The 24,598-nt window shown below is 42.0% G+C and overlaps 1 long non-coding RNA gene across 1 annotated transcript; it reads right to left on the minus strand.

Annotated features, from left to right (window-relative positions):
• Positions 1–3,184: 3,184 nt before the first annotated feature.
• LOC311489491 lies at positions 3,185–14,824 on the minus strand. The gene is made up of 3 exons (XR_014699125.1): positions 14,511–14,824; positions 5,786–5,981; positions 3,185–4,003 (listed from the first exon to the last, which is right to left on the minus strand). It is a non-coding gene; the product is annotated as an uncharacterized lncRNA (long non-coding RNA).
• Between the last annotated feature and the right edge of the window lie 9,774 nt (positions 14,825–24,598).

Here is a 24,598-nt window from a genome sequence, read left to right on the forward strand (position 1 = left end):
TCAAACCTGAGGAAGTCGTTTGCACCACAACAAAGATTAGACAGTGGCTTTTGTTTGTGATGTTCATTTTCCACACAGTCATTCCGGTTCGCAGAAATTCCCTTTGGTCGCATCAAAAAGTCAAAGTCCACCGTGTCACTTGAGAATCTGTTTCATTGCTGATGGGAGGCATCACTAAAATATCAGCGGACCCTGATGTAAATCCCAAACTTTTTAACTTGCACAATCTGCAACCAGCAAACACACACACACACACACGTCTGATGAATTTTCCAAAGAACAGAAATGCTGACAACTCATGCTCTTTACAATGTTTTTCTTTCTTTGTCCATTAGGGGGAAGCATTGTGCAAGACGATTTCTCCCTGTCTGTGTGTCTTGTGTGAGTGCAGCTGTGAGGCTTGACCCCCTCCATCCATCTCCCCCTGTCTGTCTCCTCACTTCCTCTGTTGAACTGTAAAAGGATTAGTGTATTGGCTTTCCACATGATCACAGTGATGTGATAGCAATGTGGTCTGACTGGAAGACAATAGTGGATTTGTGACCATCGATACTTACATGTGACTCCTTAGGCTGGTTTACATCCGCTGCTCGTCTGCGGCTCTTGGAGTTTTCCAAAACAAAATGTGTTTTATTTGCTTCGGTGGTCAAGAAACTAAAAAGATCAAAAAGTGGCTGCTGTGGCCATCTGCTGTAAGATGATGGTGCTGAGGCTGATTCAGCTGGGAACGAGCAGCGCTAAAACATGTGTTTTGTCATCTTGTGCCTTTTCTCATAGTGTTTTTTAATGAGAGCCTAATGAACACTGCCTGTGCAGATGACCTACATATACGGTTTGCCTTTCATCCTTAATCACACTCGGAAAATGAATATTCAACAGTGCTCTGTTTCCACTGACTGATCTGACAAACAGCAGCACATGCAGATGTAGATGCAGATGTAGATGTAGATGTAGATGTAGATGCAGATAGACCATAGACCGTTATACCAATAATAACAACCATAGGTCATTTTACATGACATTTTACGTGCTAAAATATATCTTTGCGTTAAAGGTGTCCCTATGCTTTATGGAGATTATACTATCATGACTGTGAGAGTGGATAGTACAAACACTAAGTGCAGATATTCTGTACATTATGTTCATGGTTATGTGAAAAGAAGATTAACTCAGAAAATGTCATGTTATGTCATCTGCTCCTACGTTCCCTCCACATTATGCACCGCAGAGTACATTTGTGTCTAAAAGAGCAAAAACAGAGCTGTTTTACTTCTGTCATTATGTCATTACTGTAATAATCTCATCTCCTTTCTTTGGTCCGGCCCTGCTGAGTGATTCATACACATAGATGCAGACAGTGCAAAGCGAAAATAGCAGCATTCAGTCAGTCAGCCACTCTGGAGATTATCAGGCTGTTGCCCTGCAGGACAAGGCCGAAGTGGAGCGCGCACGGACACACAACCACTTCTTTCTCGGCCGCTGTAGCATACACAAAATGTGGCAATCATTTGTCTTAACAATATTTTCGTCCGACGATTGAATGTGCCCAAAAATAAGGGAAGGCAGCATCTATTTATGGTAAATTGGCAGTTTGGTAGAGTCCAGATGCGTTTACGCCTACAGAATAATCTGCCCCGGTGTGATGTAATCAGTGATGCGGATCTCTGTATCCGATTGCCTTAAGGTGGACTTTTGTGTGTCAAATGTGATGTGTCTTTTACTTTTTTATTTTTTTTTTGCTTTTAATCTATTCATGTCCTGCGTCAGTGTCCTACTTTTAGTTATGCATTGTTCTATTCTGGTATCGTACACAGCAGGCAGGAGATTGGCACAGAGGCAAGATGCAGGGTAACACGCAGTCACGGAGACTGTCTGGGAAGCGACCGACTCTTGCAGATGACCCAGGCAGAACTACAACTGGGCTTGTCTGTAGTGTTTGTTTTGCGTTTGAAATGTCATATACAGGATAAAAGTACAGTTGCAGAGCTGTGACAGAGGACAGAGAGCTTCACACAGTGAAAGTAGTTGTTCATGTTAGATAGGAGGACACATAGTAAACACTCATGCATATGAAATATATATGTATTCACAATTGAACTAATAATTTAATTTATTTAATTTAAGGAATTTAATTTTGTTCAAAATCCTTATCTCTTAAATACATAACAAAATAAAAGAACACCTTTTTGTCTTTTTTTAAAGTTCACAAATACTGCCTGAGCCCACATCAATCTCTGTTCGTCTCAGTTCGCAGGAAGCCGGGGTTGCTTCTGCTGTGAAGAGTTCAAGTGCAAACAGGAAGTGAGATGCTGCACTGTCTGGAAATTTCAGAGAATTTCACTACTTTATGGTTTACACCATGCCGTGCTCTGCTCGTGTTTGCCTCCTGTCAGTCAGTCCTTATTTGCATTCAGGCACGCCATGCTCCTCACAACTTCACGCTCACCCTAGGATTTATTCTCACCGATTAGTCATTTCTTTTCACCTCGTTCTTTGTGTTTGTCTCTGACTGGAACTGCTGTTTTGGACGTGTCAGAATGATCTTTCTGTGCACGCATATTCACAAAGTACATTATGTGTCACGAATATACTGTACTATGATATGCTATGCTACTATTAGATGTCACTCTCTGTCCGTGTCTCACACACATGTCGATCTACTGTAGTTTTAAATTGATCTTTCCGTCACCAAACTGTGCTCCCACATTTTCCTACTTTTCGGTCAGGCTTCAGCTGCTGCAGTGGTAAAGAGACAGCAGATATGTATGTATTTGTGTCCACAAACCGTCTATTGTGCAGGAGAACATGTTCTTTCAAACACGTCTAGACCAACACCATGTTGCGATGTCATCCGTCAGCGGGACGGTAAAACATCCCCACACTTAGTGCCTCTCAAAATCTGCACATTTGGCCCATTTGGAGTTTTTGCTTGTGATTAACTTATTATAACGTTACAACATTCCCAGTCTGGCGATTGAATACACCCGAGCCAAATCCTTTTGTTGGATAACATTTGTAGATTTCCGGAAAACTGTGACAACAGGGTTTTAAGCAAAGGCCGTAAGAGGAGGCTACAGTGCTTATCTTAACCTACTTCCATGTTGACTCAATTTTCCTCTAAAATATCATTATATAACACATCATGCAGTCATTTATTTATTTATTTATTGTTCAGATGCTTTTATTACAGTTGTATTGGAGGCCTTTTCACAAATGCTCTGGGGGGAATTCAGTCTGCCAGTGTGCCAGGACTGTGCTAGTGATAAAGTATTACATTCATAATACACCATCTGCTGCTATTTTCTGTTTTTGGAAACACAGTTTTGCTTGTTATTTTACATAACATCGCCACTTCAGTTGACAAATTAGTTTGCTGCAGAACACGCAGCGCAATATACTTTTGAGATAATTAAAAGAAAAAACAATGTGACAAGCAACAAATCTGAAGATATGAACAGAACATAATGTCACAATGGCAGAGCAGCGCTGATACGTTTGAGTCTTTGTGCGCTTGTCGAATGAACGCATCCAGGCGCTGCTTTGACTACTCGAAAATGGCCTCGTCTTGTACATGTGCACAATGAACACTGAGGTAGCTTGACCAATGATCCACACACACACCAAAAAATACTCTTTTCGAGTTTATATTCACTCTTTTAAATCTTCCAGCTTTCCCAACAGCTCCATCAGGCAGAACCGGCCATATGGAGAGGTTTTTCCCTCTGGGCCAGTGGTGAGAATAATGTATAAAAGGATGGCTGAGAGGTATGAGCCTCTTTTGTTACCGGTGTGTAAACTGGTGGCAGATATTTCACATCAAATGCTGAACTGTCTTTTACAGTGTTGCATTATGATTGGAAAATACAGTATTGCACTAACTCATGGATGACACACCTACACTAATGCGAAGGTTATATAAGACATGGATGTCTCCCTTGTGTTGTGTTGACAAGCAGAAGCCGTACAGGGTGAAACAAGACCTGTGACGGCCTGTCCTTCAGTCCTGTAATGAAAGAAGACGTGAACACTTGCACAAGAGCTCAGACACTGGACACTCTTTTTGTTTCCAAATTGCAGACACAGGCACTAGTTTGCTGATACAGTACACGGCCATATGCATCTGACATACTCGGTTTACAGTGAAATCTGTTGTCTGCCAATTAAGCAATGAAAGATGCTCACTTTCAGAAAAGCCGGCTGCCGGTACACAAAACGGGCCAGAGAACACGTGACAGCATCGCATTTGTAAATACTGTTAGATAGACATTTGCTATACACTTAAGTTATTTATTTCTGCTTTTAATGCATGTGCTCAGATTTATCCTTTTGCAGTTTGATTTACACACATTTTTGGAAAGTAAGAAACAACTTTTGACAAACTTTAAAGATGTACTGCCCTTCCTTGATTACAGATTCGGCCCCCGTGTAACTGTGGATGTGCAATTATAGTAATTCACTGAAATAAACTTGGAGTGGAGTTAGAGGCTATGCAGGACTTTGTTTTGGAGGAAGCCTACAAGAGAGTACATTTTATATGGCCGCCGGTTTGTTCAGGGTTCGCTTTCCAGGATAAGGGTTCCTGAAAAGTCAACTCATGGATTATGCTAACAGAGGAACAAGAATGAAACATTTCTGTTGTTCTCCTGAAAATGTGTCCAAATTAATATATGTGTTGAGATCAAAGCCAAGAGACAGATTGAGAACTGTGCTGTTATAATATCGTTGGACAGTTGGATGGATGATTTGCATAAGAACCAGAATGTGTTCTTTTTCCTTGTCATAACCCGAAGGCTACGTTATCCACGATTCAACGCTAATGCAAACAGTTAGTCTGGAGGCTTGGGTGTGTTATGTTAGTAGCAGCCAATGTGGCCTCTAGCTCATAGCCCCAAGTGGGGATGATGGACAGTCCTCAGTTCCAAGATTAAAGGGGAATTACCATTTTTTACAACCTGCACTTTATTTCTGGCATAAAATACGATTGTTTACTCATCCATATAACTTTGATGTCATTTGGAGTCGTTCCGATGATATTTAGATCCACCAGAGCGCCGCGTATATCCATATAGCAGGAGTGAATGGGGCACCGAAACGCAGCCTCTAAATAACACATTACCAGCTGGCCAAAGAACAACAAACCACTGCACATCCGCAAATAGACAACAGGTAACTCCGGACTCAATGGGTAATAGCACTAGCGTATCATAACAAAATATTGGTGAAATGAACAAGTTTCAGATAATGAGTTATTTAGAGACTGTGTTCCGGTGCCCCAGTCACTCCCACTATATGGATATACGCGGCGCTCCGCTGGATCTAAATATCGTCCGAACGACTCCAAATGACACCAAAGTTATATGGGTGAGTAAACGATCGTATTTTAAGCCTGAAATGAGGTCCAGGTTGTAAAAAATGGTAAATCCCCTTTAAGGAGCATTACACATGTTTGTTTGTTTTTTTGTTGTTTGTTTGTTTTTTTAACATATGAGGAACCTTGGAAGAGGAAAACAGACTTTAATGTCTCAGTCCAAGGAACTGAATTGGCCTTTTAAATCAAGGATTGTTTTGAGACAGTAAAAACATCTGTCTGTAACACACGAATAAATTTCAACCACCCAGACTTCCATTTTGATGTAAATTATAATAACACTATGATAAATCTGAACACTGTGTAATCCTGTGCGTACAACGGAAGCAGTGCATCAGCAACACAAAGTCTCTCTGCACGCAACTTTGCTTAAAAACTCTTTTTCTAACATATACAAACACACACACACACACACACCTCAAAGGACCCAAGGATGTTTACAGCTCAGTTCAGGGCGGTTGCTCTGTTTCCCTTCTAATCTCTTTGTGTCTCTGCTGGCCTCTGATCTCTGGCATTTTCCACATTCCAGCCATCTGCTGGTCTCTCATTTGCCTGGCAGCACCCCAGAAGCACTAAACTAAACAGACTGATGGGTGCCTCCAGTTTTAGTCCTCTGAAAGAAAGAAAGAAAGAAAGAAAGAAAGATTTAGACTCACTCTTAATGCCAACCTTTACGAAAGGACAGTTTCCCAACACATTCCATTACGTGTTGTGAGAGCGCCACTGAAAGTGATGAAAATCCTGCGGTGGCACAGTGACAGGTCACACTGAAGATGTCTGTTACCTGATCAGAAACAAAGACGCGCTGTGTCATAACCACAGACCAAAATGTTTTCTCCAACACGATATTAATCTGAAAGTGAGAGTCGGTGGGTGGAGAGTCAAAGGCTGAGGGGACAACAAACATTTGAGTATCACTTGTCATGGGTCACCACTAGACAAATCATCACTACAAAAGAGTGTAGTGGTGAGCAATGTATCATCAGATGTTTTCCACAGACAAAGGTTATGTTTGTTTCCTGTCTGTCGTGTTAAAGGTGAAATGCAATGATGTGGTTGAAGGGACAGGATGTTAGAAGGTCATGGAGTGGTTGTATAATTTTTTGCATTGGCTCCCCACATCATCTTTCACTTTCTTTTGCCATCTTTTACATCTGGATTTTTTTTCACTCCTTTTATAGTAAGAAAGTCGGTAGTTAGCATCAGTTAGGTGGTAGAGACGTTTCTGAGTTGTTTCAAATATCGTAATATGGCATAAATGTATAATATGTGATGTTATATGATCATTTACCATGTTATGTTGTTTTGTTATGCTATGCTGTGCTATGCTATGCTATTACATGATATGCTATGTCATTTCAATGTCGAAGCATAGCATAGAATAGCATAGCATAGCATAGCATAGCACATCATAGCATAGCATAGGATATCACAGCATAGCATAGCATAACATGACAACAGAGTATATCACCATTTACCATGTTTTGTTGTCATGCTATGCTATGCTATGCTATGCATAGGCCACTGTATTCTGCTAAAAATCTCTGGTGAAACTACTGTACGCTACTCGTTCAATAGACAAATCAGTCTACAGTTCCAACAGTTCATAGACAAATCCACCAGCTAATGAACGTAGCAGGGCATTTATTTCCTAGCACATAGGAGTTGGTTGAGACCATAAATAGAGCTTAAACCAGAACAAGGCTTCAAATGAATGCAAATGCATGACTTCCAGAAGAATATAAAGATGAACTTTTGACTCCCTTCTCCTGGCATTGAGGGAAATGACACAGATGTTGTCAAGAACTGTATGACACACACGACTACTGGCTCTGATTCATGTACAGATCAAGTCCCAAAAGAATCTTTCATCATTTAGCTTACTGTAATAGCTACTTAGTCTACTCTAAATAATTTACATGTACCAACCTGTCCTAAAGCAGTAAGGCGACTGAATGGCTCTCTGTCCCTTCTTTTCTTTCTTCACCCTCCAAAAAGTCACGTATCAGTGGTGATCAGTTTTCATCCTTGAACACTTTCCTTCCTTCACTTCTTTTTTTTTTAGTCTGGATCATCAGAAACATTTACTGGATGCATCCTCAGTTTCTCAGTCATGTTAGTTGCTGAGTGTGACTGTTGCTACATACACTGCATTGCTGCAAATCCAGAAAGATTTACGTGGTGATGATTAGCTTAATCAACACTGTATGAACCGATTAAGTCAAGGACTTCAGTCCATCAGCGTTCATTTCTTCACCCTGCACTCAAGGTTCAAATAAGGCCATATGAGCGTGCTTGGAGTCTATTAAACTGCTTAGGTGACCATGAAATGTAAGACTGCATTTACTGTATCTGCATTTTCCATAGAATATTGATCATTTTAAAATGTCCACAGAGTAATATCAAATGTACTTTACGTATATTTATTACACAAATGTAAATCAGTAAGTTCACAAATTTCTGGTAAGCGCTCCACTATAGCCAGTAATACTTACCAGCTTATCTGAGGCACCTGTATGACAGATAGTGTGACTATTTAATCTCATATTTATTGCTAGAAAGGATTCCAAAGGTCAGTCTTCAAGGGGAGTTTTTACGCAGCAATATTTGAATAGTGCATATTTAATATGATGGGTTCCAGAGAATAGAGACCCTGACTAATACAAACAAACACACTCACAACCTTGCACAGTTGCTAAACCCAACCACAGGAGCGTCACACAAGGTGACAATAATAGTCTGACTTCCTCTGTGCTGTTTACAGCAGCAAGCAAACACGCTGCTGTACACCAAGACTGCTGTGTTTTTGCATTTTCTGTTCAGGGTTTTTTTTTTGGTTATTTTTTCTTTGTTTTTCTAACGAAGCGCTTGCCTGCCATGACTGTGTCTTATGAAAGAGAAAGTGAGAGGCACGGAAGAAGACGAACGCCAGAAGAAGAAAGTGAGCAAAACAAAGAAAAGGCTTTTGGGGTAAAACAACGCATCGCGTTTACAAGAATCACTTACTATGATGTGAACTATGTGAGTGAAAGGGTGAGAGACTCAAACTGAAAAAGACAAGACACAGAGGTAGATAAAGTGGAGGTGGAGAGGAAGAGAGGGAGGGGAACGAAAGGGCTGGGGTTTCCTTGCGTCTCCCATATGCAGTCTAATCAAGGTAATGACGCAGGCACAGGAGATGATGCCAGACACATGTGCATACGCAGTTACTTCTACACACACACACACAAACACACACACACCACGGTGCACTGCAATCGCCCCAAACCATCACCGAGCATTTTGCAAACCGCCCACAGCTAGTAGACTGCATCACTCTCTCCCCTGATTTCTCCTTCCCTCTGGGCATGTTCCCTCTCTACCTCTCTATGTCTCATGCTTTCTATCATTCCCTCTTTCTTCCCTTTTCTCCTCTATCCACCATTTTCTGTCTGTTAATCCACTGCGCCTCTTCATCCTCCCTTCTCCTTCGTGCCATCCCTGCATTCATTTGTCTTTTATCAACTCATTCCTCTGTAAAACCACGTCCGGTAAATGGACTGTGTGTGTGTATTTACTTCGGTGCTTTTGTTCTGAGCTGATGAAACATATTCAGCGAACAAATATCGGGATTTTCTTTTTCATTTTTATTTTTATGGCATACGTGTGCCTCTGCCTCTGGGCACTTGAGTGATTTTACGGGATTGCAAGCCCCAACCACAACATAAATTACATCTTTGACCCGAGGGTATCAGCTAAGAAAATGACTGCATTTGCTCACAGTTAACCGGTTAACTCCTTCACTGAACTATAGCCTAAATAGCCTAAGGAACTGTAACATGGTAAGGCAGGCTTGTCAATCTTTGTCTTTGTTCACATAGTGATACAGCATACAGTACACATGCTATTGTTTCAGGTTACGTCTTTTTTGGCCTTTTCAAAACCAAGAAGAATGTAAGGAATGAATGAAACAATAGTAATCTGCTTCAGTTCATCTAATTAATTTACTGTGATGTAACTCAGCATTTATTACAGGACAGATAGAAGTTGGGATCAATTAGAATAAAAACACACGTTCATCTTGCTTTCAACCATGCCAGAATGTAAGTTAATATTAACTGCTATGTTCTGCTCGGATGTTGGGTGTTTATAAAAAAAAGGTCTGTGGATCATCTCACAGATACTTGATCAGTTTGGATCTAGTGAATTTGGAGGCCAGGTCAACACCTTGTGCTGTTCTTCATGTTTTTTTTTTTAGTTGTTCCTAAACCATTTTTTTGTGTGTGTGTGCCTGTGTCAGGATGCATCCAGCTGGGGATGGCTGCTGCCATCAAGGAGTGCCATTGTTATGGGGTGGGGGTGTCTGGTCTGGTCTAGGTGGATGGTACATGTCTAAGTAACATCCATATGAATGCAAGGTCCAAAAGTTTCCCAGCAGAACATTGAATTATCACAAGATGGTCAATGTTATTCACTTCTCCTGTAAGTGGCTTTAATGTTATGGCTGATCTGTGTATACGCACAGCCCACTTATTCATGTATGTGATAAGATGTGTCATGTTTGCTGATGTTTTTAGAAATGGCTGGTGGGTAGTCAGTTAATGTGTTGTTATGTAATGTTATAATGTGTCTGAGCAGTGTTCTCACAACTTACGGCTCACGTTACCACTTGAAGGCCAAGCATTTTGTTAACATTTGTGTAATCACAAGCTCACGAGTTCCATTTGAATGCAGCATGTGTTCTTCTACAATGAAATACAAGGACGAGGTTGCTTTACGTCTGTGTGTGATCATGATGGACTTTTTTTTTATATCTAGAAGAGACAGCTTTAGCGTCAGTCTTTAGCACAAAATACTGTTTAATAATTTATGGCTCTCCTTTAAAATGCTTGTAGCAGCCGGAAACATTAAAAAGTCAGCCTGAGGAAGCTCTTGTCAACCGACACACGGCGCTAGAGCTAAGATTACCTCAGCTAGTAAGAGTTGTCAGGTATCATTTAAGCCCTTTAAAAATTCAAGATGAAGGAAATCGGAGGATTGCTTTTGTTTATTTCCAAGTTTCTTTTGTTGTACATCACTGTAAAATGCATACTGTATGTCAGAATGTACACCGATCAAGCATAACATTAAAACCACTGACGGGAGAAGTAAATAACGTCTTGTGACAATTCAGTGTTCTGCTGGGAAACATTTGGACCTGGCATTCATGTGGATGCTACTTAGACATGTACCACCCACCTAGACCAGACCAGGCACCCCCACCCCTTAGCAATGACACTCCTTGATGGTAGCAGCCATCCTCAGCAGGACGCAGCCTGACACAGGCACACACAAAAACAGTTTAGGAACAACTAAAAAAAAACATGAAAAACAGCACAAGGTGTTGACCTGGCCTCCAAATTTACTAGATCCCACAACAACAGCGACATTCGTTTGCCAAACACCACAGAACACTCTCAGAAGGCCCATGTCCATTCTCTGATGAGTCTGTTTTGGAGGCACAAGGGGGACCTGCACAATATTAGGAAAGTGATCTTAATGTTATGCCTCATCTGTGTATACTTCTATTAGTGAGCAGCAGCAGCTAAAAGGAACAAAATCCTGGAATACACCTGAAGAATAACAGATACCTACAAAACCATCAAGCCTCACTTGAAGACTACTTCCTCTGTTCTGATGGTCTTTCCAGGAAAAGGAGGACACGTACAGTTATGCACTAAATAAATGCACTACACTACACATTGGAAGACTGATCAGTAATTACTGATCAATGTTTTCTTGTAACAAACCGGTAGCTTGCACTGAAATGGCCAAACGAGAGTGAAGAGGCCCAGAGTTTGGCAGCGATGCCAGGTGGACAGGTGTGTAGCACTGTAGAGAGGAAACAAGAGAGGAGTGAACTTTAATAAGAAACAGCTCATTTCATGTAAAGCATTTTACTTACCGGCATCTCCACTCTCCTCAGGTGATGTCATGTCAGTCACAAAGATCAAACATATTCAAATAACAAAACCTAAGTGATTCACAACTGAATCTGAAAATTTCAGATTTGAATCTTTTACATATGACACAGTGTTGTCTGTCAGCACTGAGTCAGTCTGAAGTGAGCTGATATTGACTCCTTGGTTACTGTAAAGGTATACACATGACAGCCTTAGTGGCTATCAGATAAACTATTACCCTGATTATACAAGGCTTGGGCTGATTTGTACGTTATTGAGTTTGATTTGATTTTGTTGTACAGTTGAACTGTGAGCTTCACGCTGAGCGGCAGGGAGAATATTGCGATCGGTGAGTGAGACTGACTGGTTAGCGGTTGCAGACAGCACTACCGATGTTTTATTGCAACATCAGCGCAACTGGTGGCAAAGATAGTGAACAAAGAGTGCTAGAGTTAGGCAGATGTCTCAGATGGATTGGTGTGTGTCACTGTAGACACCCAGCTGATTTCACGTAAAGCACTTTATTTACCGGTATCTCTGTTCACCTCAAGTGACATCATGAATACTTTTGTGAGCACAACTGAATCTGAAAAATGAAAACCTGCATCTTTGCATACACCACACACTGTTGAATGTCAATTCGATATGAAGTGAGCAGATACTGATCACTTGGTTTCCGTAAAATGATAAACATGCCACCGGTAATAGGTATCAGATAATGCATTTCCACTGATTTGTGTGTTTGTCTGTGTTACGTGAGTTGCCAGCTCAGATGTCCGTGAGATTAGGTTTAAGCTACGGAAAAACTGAGGAGTCCGTGCTCCAAATGTGGAGCATTCTGAGGTGACAGAGGTGGTAACAGACAGGTCATGTAGGCTGCCTCTTATGCAATGTGTCGTTTGTCGGTGTGATGGCCACCACTCGGCTGTTACCATTACGCGCAATGTTGCGACATACGTGCTCTTCTCCCGGGTGTGTCTGTGATGAATGGGTTTTGTGGTAGGCCTCATATTCTTGCTCATAACATTTACTGCATCGCAGCTGAGCAGCTGAGGAGAATGTACAATGTGTGCAGTGTAAATATGATGTTTACACTACAGTGGTGCATCAGAATTACAAGTATGCGCTGCATATAAATCACTGTTTGTTAGTGTGTCATAGGCCTTTTATGATGATTTTGTTTGGTATACACATATTCAAAAATGGCGGTGTATTATTGAATCACTGTTTAAGATCCTAGTAGAAGCATTCAGGCAAGCATGCAACTAGATTAATTTGAATAAAAGTATTTTGCAAACCAGTTGATGCCATCAGAAATGTATGAATTAGTGTAATTCAAACTCCACTTTCATTCTTTTTTGGAGTGTTCTTCCACATCTTACCGGCTTCCTCAGCAAAGGTCGCTCGTAATGCTTCCTTTTCCACTTTAAACTCTTGCGAAGATCCCAACCTGACTGAACATCCGTCATATCCGGGTGATGTCTGGGGTGCTAGAGTTGCAGTGAAGCATATGATTCACATTCGCCCCATCTGCACTGAACCGAAATAGGAAAATGACGCACCTTGTCTCACACCGAGCATTAAATAATCATCATTAGTCCGTGTGCTGGCCTACGGTGCTACAGCTTACCTGCTGCTACCCCTACGCCTCTAATCTCTTGCTTTTATTTCCAGCAAGTGTTTTCGAACAGGGCTTGACATGGTAGATTATGCATTTGCGTATGATCCTCAGTGATCACACAGGGGACGCCTTTGTTTTGACCATAAATCCCTTTATGTAACATTAATGCATTAGCCGAAATCTCTCTCTCCCTCCCTCTCTTATCACACTGTTTCTACCTGTCATAATGTTTTATTGGCTCTCTGACCTAGAGTGAATTCAAATCACAGCCTGCCACCTTGATAAAATCTAAGCGATAAGAATAAGTTGCGGTGACGTTATATTACTGCAGATATGATAATTCAACAGGGAAAGTTTGGACGTTTATGTCGCAAAAAGGAATGCACAGGGAGGGGGGTTTCCAAATTAATATCCTCTTTTGAAGGAAACTGGTCAGGGTTTAAAAAAAGGGAACTTGCAACATTAAGAATACTTGAAAACTGAACTGCTCGCAGGTTTTATTCAGCTGTGACGGAGGACAGTTGGCTGGTTCATTCTGATTTAAACTGAATGTTTACTGCTCTGCCCTGCAGAAAGTGCGTTCATCCTGTATTGCAGGATTATTCTTTTCATTCATTTGTAAAATATTCAGATCCTATAATCCTATGATGTGAGACGTACTCTGAGCAAACGACCCTCGAAGTGAATTATTAGAAAATTTGAAAATCTTCCATCACCATGAAAGTACTACTACTAAAAATCACACACTGTGGCTATTTTACTGTGGACTGAGTTCAACCAGTTCAATCTGACAGTATTTAGTTGTCATCTGCCTGATAACAGCAACATACAGTGATTTTTGATGGTAATGTCCTTGTCGACCAACAGGGGGAGTCAACTCAAGAATTGGAGTTAAGTGTTGAGTGAGTCTGTTGGGAAACTGCAGCACTTTCTCACTCTGTCAGACTGCATCATGTAGGGTTAGATAAACCACAGACATATGTTACTTAAAAACAAACAATTTCTTTGTTTAACTGTTATTAATGTTTTACATTTGGAGTCAGTTAAAACATAGTTAAAAAAAAGTTATTAAACTGAATGACATTTAAACTCCCAAATAGATATTTTATTCCATTGCACATTTAGTCATACTTTTTCCATAAATCACTGACTTAAGAAAAAAAAGGATGTGACTTTCAAATGTGACTCCTTCGATCAGATGACAACAACAAACATCTGCGGCCTGTCAGAGAAAGAAGTGAGAGCGTGAATAAGTCGGGGACGTCTACCCTGCTTTCTGTGACCAAGAAAATCCCCTAGAATGACAAATAGAAATAGAAAAGTGTTGAATATGCATCAGCACTGTGCTTAACATGTGAAGGAGCACCACATGAGATGCACAAGGGGAGCTCTCATGTTCAAACAGGCGAGGCCGTCCTCGCGCACACCAGACGCGGACGCGAGCGGCGTCTGCATTTAAAACAGCCGTGTCCCTCAGAAGTGTGCCGGAGAGCGCGAGAGAGAACAACGGCGGAGATTAGCCGGGTGAAAAGAAGCTTCCCTCCTCCCTGCACACACACACACACACACTCACACACACACACACACACACTGCCCTGACCTTTGAAGGAAGGCGACAGATGGGTCCTTTTCTTTGGCCAGGTCCCTGCTGACAGCTGTCCAGGATACAGGGAGGTGAGATTGGGGGGTGTCTGCGTGCGGGGTTGGAGGCACAGGGAGACGGCCAAAGGTCAAACAGTCCCTAGAAGAAAGAACCGAAGCGCACGCAATTTTATGTGGATGCGTACAAAGCACACACGTGCAGCCTAATCTTGCATTCATGTAGTCGCATCCATATTCATAAACGTTTCCGTCTGCCCGTCTCTATTTGCCTGTCCATCTGCCTGCCTCCTTGACCCATCATCACTTCTGTCTCTAATCAGACTATTGTTTTTGTCTCAGATAAGTCTGGCTCCCCTCCCCGCCCCTCCCCCATAGTCTCAAAGAGCGCTGGATACCAGATAACCGAGCACTGCTGATTATCACTTTTAAATGCAGCAACTCCAGCTGCATGTGGTTTTTTCTCGTGGTTTCAGGTCACTCCTGCAATACACGATGCACCGTGCTTCCCCACCATGTGCAGGGGTTTCCCTTCTGTCCGGACATGTCAGAGCATGTATTAGAGGAAAGAGAGAGAGGGAAGGAGAGAGAGAGGGAGGGAGTGATCAAAGAATGTGTTTTTGGCAAGGCTGACCACATTTAAGCTGAAGTTTATTTTCTCAGTTGTCTGGCCAAATGTGTGATGATAATAAAGTAAGCAAAAAATGAATATCTTATACCATAAAACTAAAGATTCAAACTGAATGTCATAAATATACCTAAAAAGTACCTTATTCAAGGGTATTCTGGACACTTTTTATTGAACTATTTTTAATGAGTTTGTTGTGGAGTTCAAAGCCTCTGCCAATCGCTAAATGAAAACCACACAAATAACATTTCCTGAACTTCAAGGCCCAGCTGAATTCTTAGAGCTACCCAGAGGATAGCGGCAGTCAGTTTTCAACCCTGCTTCTCAGGAGTGAAAGTAATCAAATGCAGACATTTTTGTAAATTCTGTGATCTCTCTTTTTTTTTTTTTTTTTCACTTTTCTAAATACAGCTCAGGCTGCCCACTTCCTGTTTCTGTTTTTGCATTCTGTGTAACTCAAATAGTATACTCCGAAAACAGACAAGTCGGTTATGTTTGATGTTTGCATCTGGCGTTGCTAGGGAAGCTGCTCTCAAGAAAAGGAAAAGCACAGAAAAATATCTGCAACAATAGTTTTTAAAATGTTTTTTTTACTCCCTAAAACTCCACTACTCAATATCTCACAGATAAATTTAACAATACATCCAAGCCGCAGAGAACAATTAACTCAAGTCAGCAGCTCTGCAGTGGTTTTTGCGCCAACATTTAGCGCCCACGTTTGTCAGACAAAGGACACTTGCAACGTGCACACGGTTCCAATCATACTGCAATTCATGCTAGTGTTATGATTCCTGCATCTGCAAGAATCCAATTCACGTAAACTTTGACATTAAAGGGTTCGTGCGAGGCTCTGACGTTCAATTTCGCGGGCTGCGATACCACAGTGGCACCAGCTGCACGCATGTCCTCCAAACAGACGAGAAAGTAGCATAAAAACAACACCTACCGTCGTGTCAGCACCTGTTACTTTGCTTCTTTGTGAAGAGGTATTACGGATCCTGCATGTTGCCCTGCGACAAACTTGTGGTAAATTTCATACTGTACACAGAACACTGAACAGGATTTCTAGAAAATTTGGAAAATACCCTGCCAGGTGTTTAATGCCGCCTGTGCTTCTCTACAGAACCAGCACCCATTTAGTTTTCCTGGTGTACTTGGGCAGGTGATGGCATTTAGAGACAGTTATACTGCGTGGTTCAGTCTCACTTCTCACGGCAGGCAGCTGTTCTCCGTGAAAAGCTCTGATTACCCCACCAACCACTCAGTAGGTGGTTAGTGGGGTAATCAGGGCTACAAATTAGCAAAAACTAGTGGATTTCGGCAGGAGCTACAAAGTCACAGTGATTATTCTCAGACATTTGGAGACTGGAACAGAATGAAAGCCTGTGCATGCTGGACTTTGAGTTTGAGGGAGCAAGAAACAGAACTGAACAGTTGAGTGTTCATTTTCTTTTATGTGTGCTTCAGGTTTCAAGGCCGTCTTCAGACCAACACGAACACTGTGTAAAAAAAAAAATCCCTTGATTGATGCACAAGTCTTATATCTTCTTAACTGCAACTCCGTGTAAAGCAGTGGCCGGTGATGTGCAAGCATACAGTCCAGGTAGAAAGAGACTATGAAGACAAAGGATAAAATGACCATTGTGCAATAATGTAACTTTTTAAGTATTTTCATGGTCTTGTAAAATTAATTGCTGTCAATTTTTTTGGCAACTGGCGAAGAACAAATGGATGTGTTGCTCAAACCAGACGTTCTGGGCTGTAATTTCATCTCGTCACAGGTACCTGTACCAACACGCCCTCACCACTGCAGCCCCTTTATGTTTTTAAAGCAACGTATTTTCTTTGTAAAAGTCTGGAAAATTTTTTGGCACTATTCAACAACGGCAGTCAAAGTATTTTAGAGTATTTGTAGTCTTGTTTGGATGTCATTCTGCCCAAGAGACCAACAAATAAATAAATAACAGAGCAATTAAAGCATACACAGGTTAAAGTGCAGACAGCTTCAGCTGAGGTGCCTTCATTGCTTCATATTAGTTTCGGAGTTGATTTAATGATGCGGGCGTGTGCTTGTGTCGGTGGATGTGTTTTGTAGGTGTGTCCGTGTTCTGCGGGCGTGAGACAGACTGGATCTGTTTGCCCAAAGAACTGGATTTTAATTCAAGGGCACGTCAGAACAACAGCAAGGTTACATAGTTCAAAAGAGCTGACAGTGGAACAGACACAACTGATAAACACTTCAGTATCAACAATCCCGCTGCGAAGAAGAGCCGCACCCTCCACATCTGAAATGACTTCAGTTAAAAGTAAATGATGAGCAACAGGAACACGCAAGACCGTGAAAAATGTTTTTGTTGAGTTGAATTGACTGATGATGACATAATACCCTCTGCAACTTCCTGCAGAAATTTTATTCCAGTGATGTTTCTGTCACTTTGCAGTTACGTTTTTTTTCTTTCCCAAACCAATTTTTGTTTAAGATCAATTCAGAATCCTTTTAAGGCTTTTCGCCTTCCATCCCGGGAGCTCGTTGCTCAATCATTCGAGCGCAGGAATGTGTTTTCGCGAGTTCCTTTGTCTGATGTGTTGTACTGCTACCTAGACATGCAGTACATATTGATTGGCCTTGATCCCGTGCGAACCCCTCGAGGGTTGTCCCAACCTGGAAATCAATATCCGCCCCGGCCTACCGACGCTGGGGCAAACAAAGATGAATGGGATGTGTTTCGTGATTACTGCTCTCTTTGAAGAATCTGTTAATATTAGAAGCAGAGAAGAGGGAGAAAAAAAAAAGTTTCCCACTGGAATCCTCTTTATTTAAACAGGTGGTTTCTTTTACACAGGGAGGAGCAAACCGACTCTTTAAAGTCTGGCGGGTAGGATAGGGGAATCACATGAACACACAACAATAATTGCTCATAAATCTATCTAGGTATGGATGAGGGGAGCGACAGATGGAAACTGCAGACTTTGCTCTTATGACACGGATGAAAGTGACAACTTACGTACACACACACACACACACTCTTTCTCTTTCTGTATTTGTCTTGCTGCCCTCTGCTCAGATGACCATTAAATATACAGTACCTGTATAGTGCGATCTTGCATCTCTGCAGAACAATACTTTCCACACACAGAGAAACACACACTTTCACAACACTTGCACTCACATGCTCTCATAATGTTTACTGGACCAGTAGCACAAGACACAAGACAGTCTCCTTCCACACTTGAAATGTTGACTCATATCTGTCTGTCAACTTTTGGCTTTTATAAACTCAGTTATCTGCTCTGGCCAGCATAGCCTGGTTTATTGGTGACCTCAACAGCAAACTGTTTCATACAAGTTTCAAGCTACTTGAGATGTGATAAAGCAACGTCAACACCTGTTATTGGTGTTTGAGTTCAAAACTAGAATTCCGTATAACTGAATGTTCAGATTCCCCCGAAGAGCTGAATTAAATTTTACCACAAACGTTTCAGAAGGAAATCTGGTGTGTGACTTCAATGCGGCGATTAAAAATAGCATTTCAGCAGAAGAAAATGCACCACACTCGGCACAAAAACACATTTTGCAAAGTGTTTAGATGTAACAGCTGGTTTGGTGAGGCATCAACACATTCCTCGGGCCCCGCTAACCCCCCCTCCCTCCCTCCCCTCTATCTTGTCTTCTCAGGCAGGCGCACTAAGAGGACAGGTGTGAGCCTATTGCCTCCACACACTGCACACAGCCGGGACTGGGATTTCAATAATGTCATTCAGTGGATCTGAATAGGAGCCGGTAGGGGCCCCGCTCTGTCCTGCGCCTCCGGTTGACAGACGAGCAGCCGCGTGTTTTGTGCGGAGCCGAGGGGCCCCGGCTCACTCAGCAGAGAGGAGGAGGAGGAGAGGGTTGGTGGGTTTATGGTGGGAGGGGAGGGGAGGGGGGGTTAGCTGTAGCAACGTAGTCAATGAAGACAAGAGGAAGAGAAGATGGAAGAAGAGGAGGTGGAGGAGGAGGAGCTGTGGCTTGGATGGTTTCTACGACCGCAATAGGGGCAGCCATTGAGGCTTAAGGTCATGTGTCAAGTCAGCGCTCGCTGCTTTCGTCACAACAGATGGAGTTTTTGTGCTTCCGTTTCATTTTACTTTTTATCTGTTTATGCTCTGCGTCTACTTTCTGCCTCTTAATTGAGCTGTTTTCACGTACATACTCTGTTTTCGAAGTAAGCCCATTTGTCTGTATCCAGACTAAAATATGTGTGTACTCGTGTCTGCGTGTGTGTGTTAAGTGCATGCAGGGCAGGGCGGGGGGCTACGGTTGATCCCACCTGCTGAGGACCATACAAAGCTCTGCAGTGTCAACTTGCCACAATGCCCCAAAGCTGCTGCTCCTGCTGCCAGCCTGCTTCTTTCAGGGATCGGCTGCGACCACAATAAAAACATTCTCTAAAAGGATCACTAAACCCTGTCTGCCAGGGGTCGCATGAATATTAATACATGGCACACGCAACGGCTGTTGCCGCCGCTCGAGCCGCTCCAGTGCATCCCCCCATTACAAAGCTTAGTCTGCTTTTCCAAATCCTTTACAGCTTGAGCAACAGCCTATAGTTGAAGGGTCAGTCTGCTGAAATCATTACAGGCCCAGTAGCTGCTGTTACTCACTCTGACACTATGTTAAGTTAACAAAAGTTGCAAAGCACAAACACACGACTAGCTACAGGTTTTAGGCAGATTATTGTCAAGCAATTAATACAATAGTTAAATATTTTGGGAAATATGCTTTTGAATTCTTGCAGAGTGTCATTTGAGAATATCTATGCTCCTCTCGTGACTTTTATATTAAGTTACGGTGACAGTGATAATAAGTAAGTTACTTTTTATAAGTAAGTGTAAGTTGTATAAATAAGTTGTAGAAGTGTAAGCGTGGAAACAACTAGCCTGGCTCTACCCAAAAATAAGAAAATTGCACTATAAAGCCATCAAAGCTCATTGATTAACATACCATATCTTATTTGTGTGAAAATATAAAAAAAAAAATCACACATTCTGGTTTCATGGTTATGCACGGGATTAGCAGGACAAAATCACTTACGGCCATGGACCGCATATAAAGATGAATGAAGCATATTGGCAGCGCCTGACTCTGTTCAACCCGTGACAGCACCAACTTGAAGCCTTAAAACTATTTAAACAAATGAGTTATATGAAAATTCACATCTGTAGCGGCATGAATTGGGTGTTTCTGCTATTTCTGCTCTAATAGGTCTACATTTTAACATATTGGTCTATGGGGATTGACTCATGTTTGGAGACAGCCTCAAGTGGCCATTCGAGGAACTGCAGTTTTTGGCACTTGGGCCTAATTTGTCAGACCCAGACGTCGCTGCTTGCTAACATCCTCCCGTAAAACTGCACTGTGTTGCTTTTATCATTAAGATTCATAAAACATCGGCCAAGCTAACCAGCTCCATAGGCATATTCTCCAATGTGCCAGGCTATTTCTTTGCCTTAACTGCAAATATCTTCAATCAAATGATACAATTAGTTCTTTGTGGTAAATGTCCCATATCTTTAGTCTACAATGAAGTGTCCTTCAATTACAACACCAGAGAGAGGGATAATGAGAAAAATGAAACTATCCGAAGCTGCTTCATGCATACACATTGCCATATTCACACATGCAAGAGTCCCAGTTATGCCCCAGGCCAGCTATCCAGACCACAATTTTAAAAATAACTTTAGCACAAGAATTCAAGAATTCCGCTCTCACAGACCGGGGTGAATCATCGTCCTGCAGGCAGCGACTAAAAGCTACAAAATATACCAGCTCTGGCGGTCTCTCGTAGCAGAGTGTTTTATTAAATATATGAAAAATTTAGAGCCCCTCCAAGGGTGATTGAGCTGAGCACGCTCAGAGAGGTTCACTGAAGAAAAGAAAAGCACAGTTCATCTAGAGATCAAGGGGAGCTACCTGACTGGCTGCCAGTTGTGCTTCTTGTGCGTGTGCATATGGAAAATATATATATAAATATATATAGTCTATAGCTATATATAGATATATATAGACTGACAAGCTGGAAGCTTTTGAGTGTAAGTGGGAAGTGAAGGAAGTACATTAATGGTCCACTAATGTCTGCATCAACCATTACCAGAAGCTCAAAACTTTAAAATATTATATGAGGCTCTGAAAGCATTGGAGCTAATTGTAAATCAACCCGACTCATAGCATGCAATATGACTAAAATAATGCTAAAATAGCCCACAGATCATGTTCCCCCTCATGTTTATTTCCTGCACGGTGTCACTTCTAGTATCTTAATAATCATTCAAGTATAAATTAGTGAAACACATTACGAGCACGGTGATCCATTAAGCAGAGGATGATGATAGTGAGGACGACAGGTGTGGTGGTAACCCTGTTATGTAGGCTGATCACGTCTGAGCTGTGACATCACTGCGCTATTCTCCCTCTCTCTCTCTCTCTCTCTTCCTCTCTTTTTCCGTCTCGTATTTTGCTCTCCGTTTGGTATTCTACTGCTGCTGCTACTCCGAGAGACTCCGCCGTATTCCCAGTTCGTTTTGAAGTTGAAACAAGGGAGGGGGGAAAAGAAAGGAGCGTGAGAGAGCAAGGGAGAGTGCATCAACGAAAGAAAATTTGGGTAGCAAATGTCAAGGCAGGAAAGGAAAAGAAGCGGAGGACGGAGCAGTAGTAAGCGAGCACAATGGAAGCAGCAGTTTGAAAAAGGTGGACAACGAAAAGGTGGAGACGAGAAGCAAAGCAGAGAGAGAGGGGCAAAAATAAAGGATGAGAGAAAATGGTGCAGCCTGGCCTCTGAGTTTTATTCACCAAGGAAGTACCTCTGGGAACTGCCTGTCTGGGTCTGAATGCATGGATGGTCGGCTGGCTGTGTGAAAAAGGAAGCTATTATGTCTCTCTACTCTCTCTCTCTCTCTCTCTCTCTCTCTCTGCTATCTTCCTGGCTCTCTGTCTCTCTCTTGGCACACCGTCCACTGTGCTGAAAGAAGCATGATGCGCGATGCATGATGCATGATGTCATACTGTCCTACTCCATCATTCATGCATTCTTTCTCGCTCTCTCCCACTCTAAACAAGAGTACCGAAACGGCACTGTCGACCAAATTGTGGGCCGACGAACAAACAAAGGACCTCCAGAAATATTCAATTAAATTTAATTGACTTCCGCGTGAAGAAGTGCTGATCTCAGTTCGGTCCGAGGCAGAGAAATGAAGAGCATATTTCCATGACTGCGCCCACAGATCAGGAAAGTTATGCTCTGTGGCGATGTCTATTAATTCCACAATGAGAGGCCGCTCTGCCTCAGTGTCTGCTCATTTAGAAATGCAAGAGCACTACTCAACCTATCCGTTTAGGTCAGAGGAGACACACTGCTGTACTGCCTCCAGTAAAGGAATGCATATTGGCAGTCATGAACCATTCTAACCTAATTTCCCTCTTGCGTAGATCCGCTCCGACAACAGATGCATGACGTACTTCATCTGGAGCTTGTATTGATTATACGTCTGCTGCTCTCCCGGGGTATTGATCTGGGTGGGGAACCTTGTGGCTTTGCTAAATAAACATGGACACAAAATGTTGTTCAGTTTTTATATTTGGAATGCAGGTTTCTTATTAAAGCAACGACCATCAATGGATCCGCAGTAAAGTGAAGTGATTATGTGCATGAAGTGGCTCGGTGAGATTACCCTCAGAGAAAAGTGTACGGTTTGCACGTGGGTTGAGCAAAGATTGAGGGGATTGCTGCAAAGAAATATACTGAGACAAGATAGCAGACTTCAGCATTCATCAGAGCTAGAACAGAGATTAGCCTAATCACTCACTGTATGGAATGGGATTTCTGCTTTATGACTTAAAAACGAATTTCTAAAATCCGACTGTGATGTGTGAAGCAGGATTAAGGAGTAAAGGTTCAGCTCTGTGCTTCGCCCTGGGTTAAAATGTGAGGAGTGGTTTGATCACTAAAGCAGCGCTAGAAAAGTTAAAGAATAGAAAACAATTCGTGATTCATAATGAATTAACTTCGACTAATCCGGTGCCAGGCTGCAAAGCCATTAAGGATTCCTGACACAGGGCAAGGCCACCTCCACCCCGAAACCTAAAACATGTGCATGCTCTGGCCCTTTAAAGAGATAGGCTAATATATTTTGTCAGTTTTTATTTGAAAAACGTCAAGATACTCGGCCTGTTGGTTGGTTGATTTGTGGGACTGCGGAGAGGGCAGAGGGTCATCCGTGGTGTTAATTGCTTCTGAGGCAAAAATGATCAGTTAATAATCAAGTCACTGTGAATGTGTGGATGAAACATCTCTGCAAATGATGTTCCAGTCGCTGATAAACAATGCACCCCATATTGTTATGTGCTAAATGCATTCATCTACAGTTACAGGCCGTGATGAGTCACAATGTTGAAAAATTTCTAAAGCCACGCATGTCATGTACCGTTGCATTAATACAATGACGCTTGCGCCAATATACGCGACAATCGTCAGCATGACAACAGTTACGTACAATGCCCACGTCAGTCAGGTTAGGGTACATTATGTCGAGTCATGCTGCACACACGTCTGCATCCTACTGACCAAGTTACAGCTGCTATGGCAACTGGATCATGATCCTCCTTTTCCTTTTGTCTTTTCCTCAGAAGAAGCTGTGGCATTTCCATACCTTATATGTCTCAGTATATACTATACACGATACCTATACATCTATAATACCACATATCTCCACATATATCGGATTTATAAATATGTGCATATTTTACTATATTGTGTAGAGAAATTTTTGTGTGTCATGATTATGCTACCTAAACAGATACAAAAGTTGTATGAGTTACAAGTTTTGGATATTTCTGTCTCTCAAGAAACAAATAATCATGAACTCAGATTTAAATGCAGGTGCAATTTGGGTTTAAGTGAAACACTGACGGAAGTAGCTTTAATTTAGTTGTACGTGCAGTGGTAGTATGAACCAGGCCACACTCTGCATATATCCTCAAGCGCAAATAGCTGACGGATATCTTCCTTGTTCCTGCTGTCCCCCGCCTCCAGCTCTCTTTAATCACCATGATTGCATTATACTAATTAACAGCCTTCTCCAAACAGCTGAAGAAAACAAATGGAGTGGTTATTCTCAGATCTGTAATTGAAAACAAACTCTCAGCACGGCCGGGGTTAGTTCGAGGGTGAGTGTGTACGATGTCGATAAGAGGTTTCACTGTCCGGGCAACTGCAGGAATGAGGATAACAATGTGAAAAAATGTGCACCTTATTTTTCTTGTCTTGTTGTAAACTGTCAACCTCTTCAAGTCTTTCCGTCTTGCCCAGTGCATGCTGGGATACGCTCCAGCAGCTTGTGGCCCTCATGGAAAAGCAACTGAAGGAAATGAATGTGTTTTTGTTTGGTGGTTGTTGTCAGACCAGTTGTTTTCTCGGTTATATGCC

Source organism: Chelon labrosus, assembly GCF_963514085.1.
Source record: "Chelon labrosus genome assembly, chromosome: 6".
NCBI lineage: Eukaryota > Metazoa > Chordata > Actinopteri > Mugiliformes > Mugilidae > Chelon > Chelon labrosus.